This window comes from Tupaia chinensis, unplaced genomic scaffold (assembly GCF_000334495.1).
Source record: "Tupaia chinensis unplaced genomic scaffold, TupChi_1.0 Scaffold000238_1, whole genome shotgun sequence".
Lineage (NCBI taxonomy): Eukaryota > Metazoa > Chordata > Mammalia > Scandentia > Tupaiidae > Tupaia > Tupaia belangeri.
In genome coordinates this window covers 6,582,564-6,600,062 of record NW_006159716.1, presented here as the reverse complement: position 1 = coordinate 6,600,062, position 17,499 = coordinate 6,582,564, and the positions used below count along the sequence as shown (strand labels likewise).

General features: G+C 42.4%; 1 protein-coding gene across 1 annotated transcript in view; it reads right to left on the bottom strand.

Annotated features, from left to right (window-relative positions):
* BTBD9 (BTB domain containing 9) overlaps positions 1 to 17,499 on the bottom strand; it is a 431,835-nt gene that overhangs the window by 152,156 nt on the left and 262,180 nt on the right. The window lies entirely within an intron of this gene.

The following is a 17,499-nucleotide window of genomic DNA, read 5'->3' as shown; positions in this document are numbered from 1 at the left end:
TGTGCTGAGTGCATGGGGGCACTGTTCCTGGCCCTGTCCACTCTGGGAGCACACGGGGTGCTGAGTGCATGGGGGCACTGGTGCTGGCCCTGTCCACTCTGGGAGCACACACGGTGCTGAGTGCATGGGGTCACTGGTGCTGGCCATGTCCACTCTGCCTTGTCTCTCTCTTTAAGACAGGCAATGTGGCAATCGCGATATTGAAAAAATATTTTCTTTTTACTATAAAAGCAACCAATACATATTCACTGAAGAAAATATATAGAGGCAGAAGTATACAATAAAACTTTTAAAAGCACCTGTAATCCCACCATCTAGAAAATCTGTTAACATTTTGATGTTCTTCCTCACAGTCGTTTTTATATGCCCCTATGGAATGCATTACATGGCCCCAGAATTTGAATGTTGAAGCTCTTATGCCCAGTACCTTAGAATGTGATGGCATCTGGAGATAGGGCCTTTAAAGAAGTGATTAAGGGAGGGACCAGCAGTTAGCATAATGGCTATGTCGCTGGACTCCCATGCAGTCGACGCAGTTCGCGTCCCGGACCCGGTGGCTTAAAACTCACGCCGGGCGTGTGTGCGTGCGTGCCCAAGATCCCGAGAGGAGAATAGAGGAGAAGGGATTGCGGCGTGGCCATCTCCCCTGGGGGGTGATTTCTCACTTTCAGTCTCTTTCTGTCTTTCGAGTGAGTGCCCATGCCCTATAGCAAAAACCTCTCCAAAAAAAGAGAAGTGATTAAGGGAAAATGAAGTCATAGGGCGGGGCCCTCATCCTGCCTGGCTGGTAAGAAGGGTCACCAGGGATATGGGCCGACAGAGCAAGGGCAAGAGCATGGCCACTACATGCAAAGGGAGAGGTCTCAAGGGAACCATATGCAGTAAAACTAACATAAGCAATAAACCGTTTGATCTTCGACCTCCAGCCTCCAGAACCGTGAGAAAACAGATTTCTGTCACTCAATCCACCTAGCCTGTGGTGTCTTTATGCTATTTTAGCAAATGAATATATGCACATTTAAAAATCCTATCTTTAATTTAAAAATACTGGCCTCGATTTGGCCACAAGGATGGTATCTTACTTTTATATTACATTATATTAATGCCACTTCACTGTGTTATGAATGCCTACACAAAAATCCTGATGTGTGAGGGTGCCGTAATTTATTTCATCATCTCTTCATTGCTGAACATTTGCAGTCCTTTTTTGGTTATCATGAATAACTGCTGATTATTCACACAGTGGAAATGCTGTCCCTGAGTTCCTCAGGGTAAATTACTAGAGGTAGAGGTAGCAGACCAAGGAGTATTTAAAGGTTCTGACTAGATACTGCCTCTCTGTCTTCTAGAGAACTTGCAGTATTCAAATCTCAGCAGCATACGAGACTTCCCATTTCTCAACAACCTCACCAATACTAAATATTTTCATTTAAAGCATCTTTGCCAATGGGACTTAAAAATGAAACTTCACAAGCTGATTTTCAAGTTCATTGAAAAAGAAAATTTGAAAGAATAGCCTAGAAAATATAGAAAAAGAGTAGCTGAATATAGATTTGTAGTATTAGATAGCAAAATAGATTATAAAAGCTGTAGTGATTTAAATGATATGACACAGAAGCTGGAATAAACAAATCCAGGTTATATGTTATTTTAAATCACTGAAGGATGAACTAATCAATAAAACATTTCATGACAATTGGCCACATATTTTAGAAATTAAATCCCTACCTATGTCAAAAAACACGAAAGAAATTTTAAACGAATTAAAGGACTAAATGCTAAACACACACATGCATGCAAGTACACACACATGCACACACACACATGCGCACACACACACATACACATACATGTACAATAACAGAACAACATTCAAACACTGACAACTACTGGAGATGAGCCTATTTTTATATTTTGGGCTGGTAAGGGAGTTTCTAAACCAGTTACAAAATCCAGAAGCAACACAAGAAATGACTGACAGATGAAAACAACTCACAATTAAAAACTTCTGCACAACAAAGCTACTATAAACATAATTAGAAGGTAACTTACAGTACGGGAGAACAGATTTGCAAAGTTCCTAAGAGGTAAAAAATGAATATCCGTAATCTAAAAATCAGTAAGAAAAAGGCTAGCAATCAAGAAGAAAAGTTGGCAAAGAATTTGAAGAGGTAAGTCATAAAAACTAGAAATGGAGCCAGTCCTGCAGCACAGTGGTGAAGCACTGTGCATAAGGAGCTAGATCCCACTTCGGGAACCTCGATTTGATTTGAATCCTGGCCCTGGCAACTTGAAAGACAAGCCAGGCAAGTGTTCATACAGGCTTCGGATACAGACAAGATAGAGAAATGGAGGGAACAGGCCTGCTTGTGACCACACCCCACCGGGGTGTACACTCTCTCTCTAGCATGTGTGCATGTGCTCACACACCCTCTAGCAATTAAAAAACAGAGATGGTCAGGAAACATAAAATGATACTCAATTTTAATAGTAACTAGCCTACTGTAAGTTAAAACACAAGAATATTTTATTTTAGTCTATGTACTTCTGTATGGCATTTGGTGAGAAATGATTATTGTATTACTTATATAAATAAAAACTTTAAAATGAAAAACATTGGCTAATTAAGCTAAAATAGTATCTTGTTTCAATACAAGTTTCTTTAATCATTAGTAAGGCTAACCTCAAGTTTAATGATGATTACGTTTCTTTTTCATAATAAAGTGCTGTTTGTATACATCTTCTATTGAGGATTCTTATTTTCCCTTTATTTGTATTTATGCATTAAAGACAGTAACTCATTGTCATGTATGTTGCAATGATTTTTTTCCCAGTTTGTCAAACACCTTTGAATTCTGTTTATGGTTTTTATTCCGCCTTTGCTTTTATGCTGAAGAAGTTGTTACTCACCTTGAGATGACGTAACACTTACTAATAGTACCCTGCAGTTCTTCTGGAGAAACAAAGGAAAATCTACATCTTCTAGGAAACTATCTGGGTATTTAAAATGAGCAGAGGATTTCATGTCACTATTTTCAATTGTCAACTATCTCAGCATCATTTTGCTAGTTAGCCTTCCATTTTCTTTTAATTAATTAATTAATTTTTAAATTTGCTATAGAGCATGCATACTCAACAGAGAGGGACAGAGAAAGAGAGGGAAAGCAAGCCACCAGGTAGGTCTAGGACTTGAACTGTGGTTGACCAGTGGGAGTTCAGGGCCTTAACCACCACGTCACCTGCTGGCCCCCTACTCTTCCATCTGCAATTGATGTGAAAGGTCTTTATATTGTACTATATTCTTACATAAACCAGGAATTAATTCAGATTCTAGATGATTGCTTAATTTATCTACCAGTTTACAGCATCAATGCCATGCTATTTTAGCATGGAGTATTAATTTTAATACCTGGTAGAAAAAGACCTCTCATTTATTCTTTTTGTTTGTTTTGCTTTGGTTTGATTTTTGTTTGTTATTTTGCTTTTTCTGTTTTGTTTTGTTTTGTTTTTTGAGGGAAGGGAATTTCAATTTATATATTCTCTTAGAATTTTTTAATCAATTTTTTAAAAAACACACTTGGGATTCTGAATAGTCCTGTAATAAATTCACAGACTAGATGGGAAGAACCAACATCTTTACAATACTAACTTTCCCCACCCAGGAACATGTCTTTCCATTATTCAATACTTCTTAAAAATGTATAGTTTCTTTACATTAAAACTTGTGGGTTTATTTCCTTTATTCCTAGGTAAGTATCTGCTGTTTGTGGGAGAAAGAGGATGGTAAACTCCCAGCAACCCTCCTGGTGTGCACATCGTCCTCCTGCCTCTCGCCTCTGTCCCAGGCCCTGATCCCACTTCTAACAGCATGAAGTGGGTCAGGGACTGGTGATCCTGGGAAACGTGCAGAGGCATGGGCTAGAAACAAAGGAGTGAGGCTCACGGATTGTTACTGTTTGTATTGCTACTATGAATGGAGTGGAATTTCCCCACACTATGCTTTCTAACTTGTTACTGAAAGTATTTAAAGAAACTGTCAAACTTTTGTACACATTTTTAAAAATCTAGCTACCTTCCTTATACTTGCTATTAATTCTGATCATTATTTTCAGTTTATTTCCTACCATCCTAGCATATCTCCAGACAATGACTCTGATTTCCCCAGTTACAGTACACCTATTTCTTGCTCTCTACCCTCCCTCCCAGCATGACTGCTCCTGCCACCCCCCTGCCACCTGCCACTCCCCCACCACATCAGAACTTCCAGAGCAAAGTAAGTGCTAATCAGGGCCATCTTCACAGGCATGTGATCAGTGCAGAGGGGCCCTATATGCGCACACTTAGTTTGACGCCCAACTGTTCCTGTCTTAAAATTCTTAACAAGTTGGGCCAGCTAATGGCATAGCAGTTATGTTACTGGACTCCCACATGGTCAACCGTGGCTTGAGTCCTGGCTGCAGTGGCTTGAAACAAGCTGGGCACACGTGCATGTGTCCCCAAGATCCTGGGAGGAGAATGGAGAAGGTATAGGGGCGTTACTTTTGGAGTTTTTTTGCTATAGGGCACGTGTGCTCGCCAGACAGACAGAGAGAGACAGAGAGACAGAAAGCGAGAAATCATCTCCCAGGGGAGATGGCCACGCTGCAATCCCTTCTCCTCCATTCTCCTCTCGGGATCTTAGGCACACACACACACACGCTCGGCGTGAGTTTAAGCCACCGGGTCCAGGACTCGAACCACAGTCGACTATGTGGGAGTCCAGCGACATAGTCATTACGCTAACTGCTGGTCCCTAGAAATTTAATTTTTATTTTACTTACAATGACATTAAATGAAAGTGAAAATACCACGCCAAGTTGAGAAGCCCAAGAATAAAACAGGTCTTTTTTAAAAGCATTTAGTGGCTCTTCTGCTTTTTGTCCCACGTTCTCATTTGCACTGTGTCCCACAAATTAAGTCTCTCCCTGGGGGGGGGTGTGTCAAAATGGATTTTGTTTTGTTTTGTTTTAGGTTTTTATTAGAACTGCCTCTGACTGAACCTCACTGGATAATTACAGAAGGTTTACCAGTAGTCTGTGGATGGGAAACACCCACATGTCTGTCAAAGGAGACTGGTTTATGAAAACTCCATCTTCCACGGTAACTTCATTCATGGAGTGCTGGCACACGTGAAAAAGACCAAGAAAGCTCTGTGTGCGCCGGTGGGTGCCGGGTCTCGAACCATGGTCGCCTATGTGGGAGTCCAGCGACATAGCCATTACGCTAACTGCTGGTCCCTAGAAATTTAATTTTTATTTTACTTACAATGACATTAAATGAAAGTGAAAATACCACGCCAAGTTGAGAAGCCCAAGAATAAAACAGGTCTTTTTTAAAAGCATTTAGTGGCTCTTCTGCTTTTTGTCCCACGTTCTCATTTGCACTGTGTCCCACAAATTAAGTATCTCCCGGGGGGGGGTGTCAAAATGGATTTTGTTTTGTTTTGTTTTAGGTTTTTATTAGAACTGCCTCTGACTGAACCTCCCTGGATAATTACAGAAGGTTTACCAGTAGTCTGTGGATGGGAAACACCCACATGTCTGTCAAAGGAGACTGGTTTATGAAAACTCCATCTTCCACGGTAACTTCATTCATGGAGTGCTGGCACACGTGAAAAAGACCAAGAAAGCTCTGTGTGCGCCGGTAAGGAAAGACCTCCAAGAAACACTTACTTTACTAAAGATAAATGACACACTGCCTATGTTAATAAAAAGGGGCAAAATTAGAAAATGTATTTGTAATGCCTCCTCACAATATTATATTTAAAAAATGACCTACCAGGATTTGGAGTGGAGGATGCGGGCACTGGGTAGGGACTATGCTATTAAAATGAGAATCTCTCATAGAGCCAGGGGAACATCTTGCCCGTTTACAACCTGGCCGTCCACAGCATCAACCTGAAGCAGGACTGTGGCTGGTGAGGAGGTGACAGTCGGGTAACGTGCGTATACACGGGGTGCTAAGCTCCCCCATTTACAAACAAGCTGTGCACGTTCACGTTTAGCTGGACACACACAGGCACCGCTGCATCTCTATATTCCTGCCATAACAAAGGGGTATATGAGTACAGTAGAATCTAATGTAGCAGTACTCCTTTAAAAATGAGAGTAGTAAAAACTTTTCAGTCATTATCCTGAAAAAAAAAGGGAGAAAAGATATGAAAAGATAGCTATGTACAAAACTGAGCACACATGAGACTGAGAATCCTAAAAGACTATGAGGAAGTCACTTTCCAACCATCCCCTCCACTCTATCTTCCACCTGAGAACTGCACCCCACCCTTTAGAGAGATTTTTGCTATGGGGTGTGCACCTGCCACAGAGACAGAGACAGAAAGTGAGAAATCACTCCCCAGGGTGATGGCCAAACCACGACCCCTTTTCCATTCTCCTCTTGGGATTTCTTTTCTTTTGATCCTCTCAGAATCTTGGGCATGTACACACATGTGCCCGGCATGAGTTTTAAGTCACTGGGTCTGAGACTCGAACCATGGCCTTACGTCATCTGCTGGTCCCTGCAGCCCTTCTCGTTTGAGAACATGGGCTCTCCAGCATAGAAGGCCAACAAACATACTTCCCTGTGGTCTGTATATTACGTACCTGAATTTTCATAAAACGCTAAGATCTTGTAAGAAAATAATGTCTGACCAGGACCAGCAGATGGTGTAATGGTTACATTGCAGGACCCCCACATAGTCAGACCACGGTTTAAGTCCTGGACCTGGCAGCTTAAAACTCACACTGGGCACATGTGTGTACCTGCCAAAATCCCAAGAGGAGAATGGAGGAGAAAGGACTAGCGTGGCTATCCCCACCCCCCGGGGCAGGGGGCAATTTCTCCCTTTCTGTGTTTCTCTCTCTGACAAGCGCACATGCCCTATATTAAAAATCTCTCTCTTAAAAAAAATAATAATGCTTGACCTCTTCTAGGAGAAAAGACAATTAAAATAACTGTAATTCCTATGCCAGGTGCACGGTAGACCCCTAGAAGGGTCTTTGGCTGTGTAGAGGGTTACGAATAGGCCTTTGCACACGCTGACCATTTTCCACAACTCTCCCCTTCCTCCCCTCCATAAGCATGGCCCAGTTCTTCCTGTCCACTGGGAAGTCTTCGCTGACACCATTTCCCCAGCTCAGGTCAGTGCCCTGCTCAGTGTTATGAGAGCATCTGCTGAAATACGAGACTTACCCTGCTGTGTTGTCACCTTCTGTTTAAGTCTTTCCCCTCTATTGGCTGGGATGACCCCCCCAAGGCAGAAACCACACCTGTGTGCCTTTCTCTACCCAGTGTCTAAGACACACTTGGCAGCCTCTTAATAAATGTCTGCTTAATGCCAAGTAATTTCCAGTAGCTAAACAAGTTAAGCTTCACTGACAATTAGAACCAGCCTTAATATCTGATTAGAGAAACAGGTCTGGGAACAGGATAGACTCCTGGTCTATACTGTCCAGACTCACTAGATCACCTTAGGAAACTACCTGCATGAAGGCCTTCCGGGACCGTGCCACGCCAGGAAGTTTGCCTTTTCGCCTCATTCTGACTCCTTCGTCTGCTGATGAACTCCCCACTCTGACACCCTGGTCTGCTAATGAATTTCCCCACTGTTTCAGATACCGAGGGCACTTACGTTCTGGACACATTTAGGGAGCAAACAGTCGTATTGTATCCCTAGTTCATGGATGCCAAAAGCTCTTTACAACCCATATTTCCAACTCTACCTTCCCAGAAACTTTACAACACTCTAGACATACTGTTACAATGTCAAAATACTTTTATTTTTATTAATTAATTAATTAATTTTTAGTTTTTCTGCTTTGGGGTGTGTACAGAGAGGGAGAAAGTAAAAATCACTTCCCCCTCGGGGGATGGCCACACTGCAATCCTTTCTCCTCCATTCTCCTCTTGGGACTTTGGGCACTCACTCCTCATGTCGGGTGTGTTTTTCAAGCTGCCAGTTCAGTGCCTAGTACTGTTCAGTTGGCCAGTAGGATCCTGTGCTTTAACTACCACGCCACCTGCTGGTCCCCCAATTTTTTATAAAAATTTAAAATTGCATTTAATTCACCCATTTCTCTTTTAACAGTGAATAAGATTAGAAAATTTGATGATGCCATTTTTCAGGTTTTTCTAATACAGTTAAAGCTTTCAGGATGAAGCTGTGTTTCTTAAAACAATCACAATCAATTTTTTTTTTTTTGGAGCTTTTTTTTTTTTTTTTTTTTTTTTTTTTTTTTGCTATAGGGTGCGTGCGCTCGCCAGACAGACCAGAGAGAGACAGAGACAGAAAGCGAGAAATCACCCCCCGGGGGGTAGCCACACCACAATCCCTTCTCCTCCATTCTCCTCTTGGGATCTTGGGCACGCACGCACAAGCGCCTGGCGTGAGTTTTAAGCCACTGGGTCCAGGACGTGAACCACGGTCGGGAGTCCAGCGACATAGCCATTATGCTAACTGCTGGTCCCCACAATCAATTTTTTAAGTTTACTTATTTCTTCCATGAGCTATAGAGACAAAGTGAGTGTGCATGGAACCCCACAGGGTCTTAAGGCCACAATCAACCCCCAGCCTTCACCAGCCCTGGGTCGTGGATAACTGTGCCGAGTGTACTCAAGGAGACTGGACTTGAACCAGGAACCTTCCCACGTGGAAATGCCTCAGAGAGTGTCATGTTTTTACCACTGTGCCTCCATCGGCCACTCAGAATACTTTTTAATGACAGTAGCAACCACAAACCATTTATTTCTATTTCCCACCTGCAGCACCTCCAAGGGAAACAAGTATCATTATTTTTCTTGCCCTAAATTAGCACTTTTGCAATGCTCTATAATACCTATTGAATTCTTTAGTGCCCAGCTCATAACACCATTCTTCATGAGGCCTTATCCCTCTAGGCAAGAACATATGTTGGGCTCCTCTAAGGTCCAACTAAATATGTAGCATCTCCGCATCCTCTCTTTGTGCCTGGGCCTGCTGTTCTCCACCCACACCTTTCTCTGCCTCCCCAGTATGCTTGTCTGGCTACCTTGAATTAGACAGCATGTCTCTGCTGGAAGGAGCCCTTTCTACCTGGCTGTCTTTCTGTCTTGTGCCAATCAACTGCTGGCTCCATGCTTTTCCTTGCTCTACCCTGGATTCAGAGGCGAAGCCTCTGCAAACTACAATTCCCAGACTTCCCTTTAGCTTGGCTTTTGGTTCTGCCTATGGAAGAAACTGGTGATGGAAAGAAGGAAGAAGGAAGGAGGAAGGAAGGAAACGTGTTCTTTTCTACCTCTCCTGCAATATAGAAAGTAGCAGCAGGGGGGCCGGCAAGTGGTGTGGTGGATAAAGGCATTAGATCCCCACAAGGTTGACCAGAGTTTGAGTCCTGGACCTGGTGGCTTGCTTTCTCACTTTCCCTTTCTCTCTCTCTTTCTCTGTCTCTGGTCAAATAAAAAAAAATAATAACAAAATAAATAAATAATTCTTTTACTTTTTAAAAGAATCATCTTATTTAATTTTATTTATTGTCATTATTTTATTTTACTTTTTTGAAGGCCAGAAAAAGAGAGAAAGAAGGAAAAGTGAGAAAGCAAGCTGCCAGGTCTGGGACTTGAACCATGGTCAGCCATGTGGGAGTCCAGTCACCTTAACCAACATGCCACTTGTGGGCCCCAAATAATTCTTTTAAAGAGAAAGAAGGAAGGAAGGAAGGAAGGAAGGAAGAAGTACCAGTAGGTGGACATGGGTTCCCGTGTTCCTGTTGAGACCTCACAGTGCCGGGGTGGCGATAGCAGTGAGTGTTCCACCCAACAGCCTCAGCCACACAGAGCTCCTTACGCTAATGCTACCTACTATGGTTGCCCTAGATTAATAGCTAACAAAAAACTAGAACAAAAAGCCACCAGTCTTCCTGGATCCAAGCTGGGAGACATAGAAGTATCAAGGATCTAAAGTGGACAATAGGATCTTCCTTCCATTCTTTGAAATGGTTAAAGAGTCCTGAATTTGGAGCCTAGGGGCCCATGTTCTAGTTACTATCTCTTAAACAGAGGTAGCCCAAGAATAAGAATGGAGAGAGACTCATACGGGAGCTTCTCTTTTTCCAGAAGAACCAGGAGACCTTAAAATGGAAAACCAGGCTCCTGTGATGCTGAAACTGCACTCTAATATCAGTGTAAAGTGTTTACTGCTCCCCCAAGTCTTACTGAAAGCATATTTTCTATTCATCTAGAAGCCTCATAAGAAGTAAAGAGCTATTTTAAAAAGAAAAAAAGAAATGCAAATGGCCCTTAAACATATGAAAAGATGCTCAGTTTCTCTCATAAGAGAAATGCACTTAAAACTGCACTAAGATACCATTTCTCACCTATTAAGCTGGCAAAAATTCAGAAGTTTGACAATATGCTCCACTGGTAACGTTGTGGGCAAACAACATTTACTGTACAACGCCAGAGAGAATTTAGAAGTGCTATAATCCCTATAATGGTACATTTGGCCATGTCTAGCTAAACTTTATGTCCATTTACCCTTTGATCAAGCAATCCCTCTTCTAAGAATCTATCCCTAAAATACATCGGCAAAAGTAGGAAAAGGCTTACACACAGGAGACAGCGCTATTTGCATGAGACTGAAAATATCCCAAATGGCTCATCAGCAGAGAACTGGTTGAATAAACTATGGTATGTCTACACTAATGAGTACCATGCAGCTAGAAAAAAGAAACAATATCTAGCTCCAGGACGAGTGTTAAATACAGAAAAGCAAGGTGGAGCCGGACCTGTATAGTACATAGTATATTACCAACTACTGGGGGGGAGGGAACAAAATATAAATAGGTACATAAATAAATACATGTATCTCCTTTTTCCTGTTTTCCAAATGCAAAGATAACTCAAAACACTAAAGGGGAAAAATGCTAACTTACAGGGTAGAGAGGATAGGCAAAGAGATTTGATTTCTCTGAATATAGCTCTTACATTGATTGATTTTGGAATCATGTAAGCATTTCATACACATATAAAACAAAACATTTTAAGGGAAATCCCTAGATATTGTAAGCAAAATAGAACAGATAGACCTAATTTTATACTGAAATGGTGTCATAACCACACAGAGAACTCTTTCAAGTGCCTTTAAAAACACTTTATTGTATAATCTCTAGTGAGATATATTCTAAGGACCCAAAAAACAATTGCAAAAATCTTTAAACTATTTTAAAAAATCATACGGTTCATGATAGTATGGTACTGTCACTCTGAGACTACTTTGCACGCAGTGGAGACAAAGCAAATGGACTACTGTGTGTATCACTGGTAGCCAGGATTTTCAGCATGCAGGAAAGGAGATGAAGAAGACCGAGCGCAGGTGGTAAGGTGCTGCTGCACGATGCTGGAGCCACACGCGAAGGTCAGGGTTTGGAAGGCTGGGTCCACTTGCATACCTCAGGTGTGCCTGCTGGTGAGCCCATGACCCTCGCCAGCTGGAAGGCTAGGGAGAGAACATGGCATGGCAGGACCCCATTAGGGGGGTGAGGGGATCCCTGTCTGTCTCTTAAATAAAAACACTTTTAAAAAAAGATGAAAAAGTTAAGGAAAAACCTTGCAGTATTGAATCTGAAGCGTCTGTCAGTGTGCACTCATGATATATTTTAGCAGTTAAATAGATGACATGTAATAAATATGTATAAGTGCATGTATGTCCCAGTTCTGTGTACTGAAAGGCCTAGAAACAGTAACAAAAACAGAAGCAAAGGTCATCTGCAGTGCCTACACTGAGTTTTCCAAACGTCGTTTCCCACTAAATAGAAGCAGGGTTTTTTCTTTATTCATAACAGAGCATGTGCACATGTGGGACAGACAGAGGATGGGGGGAAGCATCCTTCACAGAATGGTCACACCACAATCCCCTCTCCCTCCTCTTCCAGTCCTCCAGCCTGGTGGGTCTTGAGCACTCAGGAACACACCCTGCAGCAAGGTGACCAGGTGGGAGCGCAAATTGTGTCTGCCGTGTAGGATCTGGCTTATCTTGAGCAGTGCTTTGCTGCCATGCCACAGATCCAGCCCAGAACCACAACCTCTTACAGATACGGCTGATTCCAGATCAAGAACAAGAAATGTACAAAACATACCCGGTATATCCTCTCATAGCAGAAAACAAAAACCGACTGAGGACTACTAATGTCAGGCAAAAAGACACAAGGACCAATTGAGACAGGCTAAAGAGGAATCAGGACCCTGTCGAGGGTGCTGTATCTCTGAGTCTCCCCCCCCTCCCCTCCCCATGCCTCTCTCACTCAAGGAATAAACAAACAAATAAACTTAACAATAAGTGGTTAGAAGATCTCAAATATGTTTAATCCCATAAACTTGAAATGATACACATCCTCTCCTAAAGAATCCCAAAAACTAACTTCACTGTCCATCTTTGGAGGATGTTAGGAAACCCTCTCTCTTTTTTTGTTTTTAGGAGAGGTTTTTGCTATAGGGTGCATGCACTCGCCAGAAAGACAGAGAGAGACAGAGAGATAGAAAGTGAGAAATCACCCCCCAAGGGGGGATGGCCACGCCGCAATCCCTTCTCCTCCATTCTTCTCTTAGGATCTTGGGCACGCACGCACAGGCGCCTGGCATGAGTTTAAGCCTACCGGGTCCGGGACTTGAACTGCGGCCAACTACGTGGGAGTCCAGCGACATAGCCATTATGCTAACTGCTAGTCCCAGGGAACCATCTCTTTATTTTCAAAACTGGAGAATAAAGAAAAAGAATCTAATATCAAGTTGTTGGAAAAGTCATGACGTATTTTTTTCTATGCAAAAATGCATCACAATTGCTCTGACAAACTGATATTTACCCTTCTTTCCTAGGCTGATGCATCTGGAATTACCAAATGGGTGTGAAAAGAATTTTTTTTTTCTTTCTAGCCACTAAAGGAAGAAGAAATGACAGAATTAGAATATAACCATTTTGTAATTCCAAATTATGAAATAGATCTAGCAAATCATCACCAATGGATGTGAACATCCACAAGAGAAAGATAATCACAGATTTTCTGTTTCTTGATAGATATACCCAAGGAACATTATTACCAAAGAAATAATAGTGGAATCTGATTAGGCTTGTCTAGCTACCGAGGTGAAGAAATGCAATAGATAAACGTGATAATGTTACCATGGAGATTCAATCAAAATACAGTCTGTTAGAAACACAGTAAGACCAAACCTTAGTTTCTTCAACAAGTATATTATAATTAGGGAAATAAGGGAGGAAAAATAGTCATAGATAAATAGGAGGGAACCAATAGGTTTAGGAAGATTTAAGAATCATAACAGCTATTGGAACCAGCAGTTAGCGTAATGGCTATGTCGCTGGACTCCCACGTAGTCGACCATGGTTCGCATCCCAGACCCGTTGGCTTAAAACTCACGCTGGGCGCGTGTGCGTGCGTGCCCAAGATCCCAAGAGGAGAATGGAGGAGAAGGGATTGCGGCGTGACCATCCCCCCTGGGGGGTGATTTCTCGCTTTCTGTCTCTATGTCTCTCTCTGTCTGTCTGGCGAGCGCACGTGCCCTATAGTGAAAATCTCTCAAAAAAAAAAAAAAAGAAAAGAAAAGAAAAGAAAAGAATCATAACAGCTATTTACATAATATGGCCCTTATCTGATTTCTGATTTAAACAACTTATCAAAATACATACTCTTGGGCTAGCCAATGGCAGAGTGGTTTAGGCAGCTGAATCCCACATGGCTGATTGTGAGTTCCAGACAGGATGGCTTGAAAAAAAAACACACCCATCAGGTGCATGTGCATGTGTGCCCAAAATCCCAAGAGGAGAGTGGTGTAGCCATCCCCTAAGAGGGATGTCTTTCTCCGGGAAGCATACATGCCTTCTAGGAAATTAAAAAAACAAACCACAAAAAACACATACTTTCATTTCAGACTTTGAAACAATTAAGAAAATAAGAACACTGGATGTTTAGTACACTTAAATAACTATTTGGTGGACCAGTGGATGGCGTAATGGTCACGTTGCTGGACTCCCACATGACCAATTGCAGTTTGAATCCTGGACCTGGAGGCTTCAAACTCATGCTGGGTGCATATGCGTGTGTGCCCAAAATCCCGAGAGGAGAATGGAGGTAAAGGATAGCAGCCTGGCCATTCTCCCTGGGAGATGATTTCTTGTTTTCTGAACCTCTGCCTCTCCAGCAAGCACACATGTCCCATAGCAAAAATCTCTCTAAAAAATAAAAAGAAATAACTGTTTGTGCTAGCCCTATAGCCTAGTGGTTAAAGGAGTTAGATCTCACACTGCTGTCTTCAGTTTGAGTCCCAGCCCCTGAATCTTGAAAAACACGCTGGGTATGTGTGCATGTGTGCCTAAAATCCTGACAGGATAGAGACATTGAGGGGACAGAATTACGGCATGTCCATGCTCCATTGAGGGGTACTCCATCCCTTTCTCTCTCACTCTGGTGAGTGCACTTGCCCTCTGACAATCAAAGAATAAAAGGACTGCTCAGTTTGGGAGTACTATAGTGGTATTGTGATTGTGGCTACAAAAAAGGGGGTCTTCCTTTTTGAGATATATAGAGAAATATTTATGGATGAAACGATAAAATGTCTGGGTCAAAACAATCTGGTGGGGCGGAAGTAGGTCACACGTAGATAAAACAAGATTGGCTGCGAGCTGAGAGTCTTCAAGCTGAGTGACGGGTACCATTCTCTACTTGAATAATGAGTAGGGCACTCAAAGAAATGAATTTAAACACAAGATTAAATGAAAAGGAAGATTTGGCAACCATTATGAAAAAGTAGACTTGGCAAATACTGAACACATATCACGAAGTGGAGTGCCAAGGCAAAGCAAACACATTCTCTGGGAGGTTGAAGGATGACACAATAGCAGGCACATCTATTTTAATTATTTCTTCCACGCCACGTTGGTAAGGCAGGTTAGGGTTTCCTAGGAGAGCCTCCCTGCACAGAGGTGGCTGTCATCAAGGCCGACTCCTCCAGGAGAGAATACAAGCAGCAACTCCAGCAAGATCCAGCCACCAAATGAGAAGGGGCTAAGGGGCAGCAGCACTGGTGGGAGAAGAGCCAGACCTGGGCAGTGTGGTCAGGTGGGGCCCATTCCCAAGGACGTATGGGCTTAGAACACTTCACGACTTCCCTGTGAACCTGTGCAGGTGAGGCAGCATGAGGAGTGACATGCTGTCAGCAAAAACGGGAAAGAAACCCTTTGGTGGGGAAAAGATCATAAAATCTCACCCAGCTGATATGGCTATTTTTATTTATATTTTTTTCTAGCATACGGGCCCATTCCCAAGGACGTATGGGCTTAGAACACTTCACGACTTCCCTGTGAACCTGTGCAGGTGAGGCAGCATGAGGAGTGACATGCTGTCAGCAAAAACGGGAAAGAAACCCTTTGGTGGGGAAAAGATCATAAAATCTCACCCAGCTGATATGGCTATTTTTATTTATATTATTTCCTAGCATACTATAAATATATATACATATATATATATATATATACACACACACATATATATACACACATATATATACATACATATATACACATATATACATACATATATGTATACATACATACATACATATACATATTTTAAGTAATGACATTAAAGTTTGATTTTTTAAAAATATACTAATATTTGAAAAGTCATTTTTAAGGCCTATAGAAGAATAATTAGAGAAGCCTGAACTGTGAAAGGAAGAGCAGGAACGGTAAAGGAAGGAAGTACTGAATCTAGAAATTTAGAAGTAGGCTTTGACACTTGAACTAGTTATTCATGATGATATCATTTTAGTTTTACTTTTTTTCCATCATGAAATTCTGGAGTTCACATCAGTGGGTCTCAAGAGGGGAGTGCATATTCACAGAGTCTAGGAAGGAGCAAGAAGCAGGCACCTACAATTGAAAAATAACTGGGGGGATTCTGACCCAGTACTTCCTCCACTAGACCACCACTTCTTTCTGGGAGGTTCCTGGAGGGTGGTCAAGGCCTGTGTGCTGCTAAAACACACCACGGAAAGCTGGCCCTTCCGATTTGAAATATCCTGTAAGCTAAGGAGAGCTGCAATGATAAAGGGCAATGGGATCCCCATATATTCCCGATCAGCTCATATCACCTCCCATGTTTCCAGCATGGGGCAGCTTCGAGCTGTGAGCATGGTCCCCAGGAGGGCGGAGGGGCCCCCATTGTAGGCCACCTTCCAGAAGTGTGTGCACTTAACTGTCTACCTGCACCGCTGCTTCCATTCCGGTGAGGGATGGCGACAGGCAGATGATTGCAGTGCTCTTTGCAGTCAAAGACTGAGCCTCATAGAAAAGGGCTTGAAGAAGAGTGCTTGAGCAGATATCAAAAACATTTCCTGTATCTCTGCAATCTCCTTTCGTCTCCTGACGTGCCTGAGACTATCACGGCTTCTGATAATGCTGACTAGATTGGTCTGGACAAAATATGCAGACCAACGGCAGCATCCCTCACTACACCGATCCTGAGTTTCATTCTTGAAATAGCCTCTCATTCAGATATGCCTGTTTCTTTGATAATTACAGTGCCCACAAACCTGTTCTTCCCCCAGTAAGAAGGAGGGGTATCGATTTAAGCAGATAGCACCTTCTATGCAGCATGCTCAAAATGCAGTGCATGGGCTGAAATGAGTAGCCAAAAGACACACGTTTGAGTACGAACAATGTTGGTTTCCAAGCTCCTTCTCTGGGCGGACTCCCCAAACTACACAATCACCCACACAGTGAGGCCTATAGTCCATGGAAGAACCCAAGCAGCAGGTGAAAAAGAGTGCTTAGCCACAACCCTCTGCTATTACAATTCTACACAGCCTACAGAATTAAAGGACCTAAAAGTCACAAATTTTAACACTCATTCTTAATATTAAGAATTACATTCAGAACAAAGTTAAAACCCAGTCACTTTAGTTTAGCTCTAAATGCTCTCTATGAATTGGAAAATTTTCCACTCCTGCTACTTTCTTAATATTACTTTCCAAAATATCCGTAAGTAAAGGATTATGTTTAGGACACAGCAGGTGTTAGGAACAGTTAGGCTATGACTGCTTAAAGACTCAGTAAACATCTGCTGGTTACATTCATCTTTCCCACCCTCCTCATTACCATAGTTGCAGGCCCCATGTTAATACGGACACGTATCTTAACATGGACAAGACTGACAAAAAGAGGAGAGTGAGTCACTTTCAAAGACATAGAATTCTATTTTAAGAATTGTCAGGCGGGGCACCTAGTCCCTGCCACATAAGTCCCTTTTCAAAAGAAGCTGCAGTAAAGGTACAGCTTCAAAGATCTAATTAGTCTAAGTTGATCTTTGCAGGAGGGGAGTGAAATCCTGGGGCCATGGGAAAAGAAAAGAAGACTAACCAGCCTGGGTGGGAAAAGCCACTCGTGGTATCTAACAGGGCAAGTCCTGAGCTGAACCA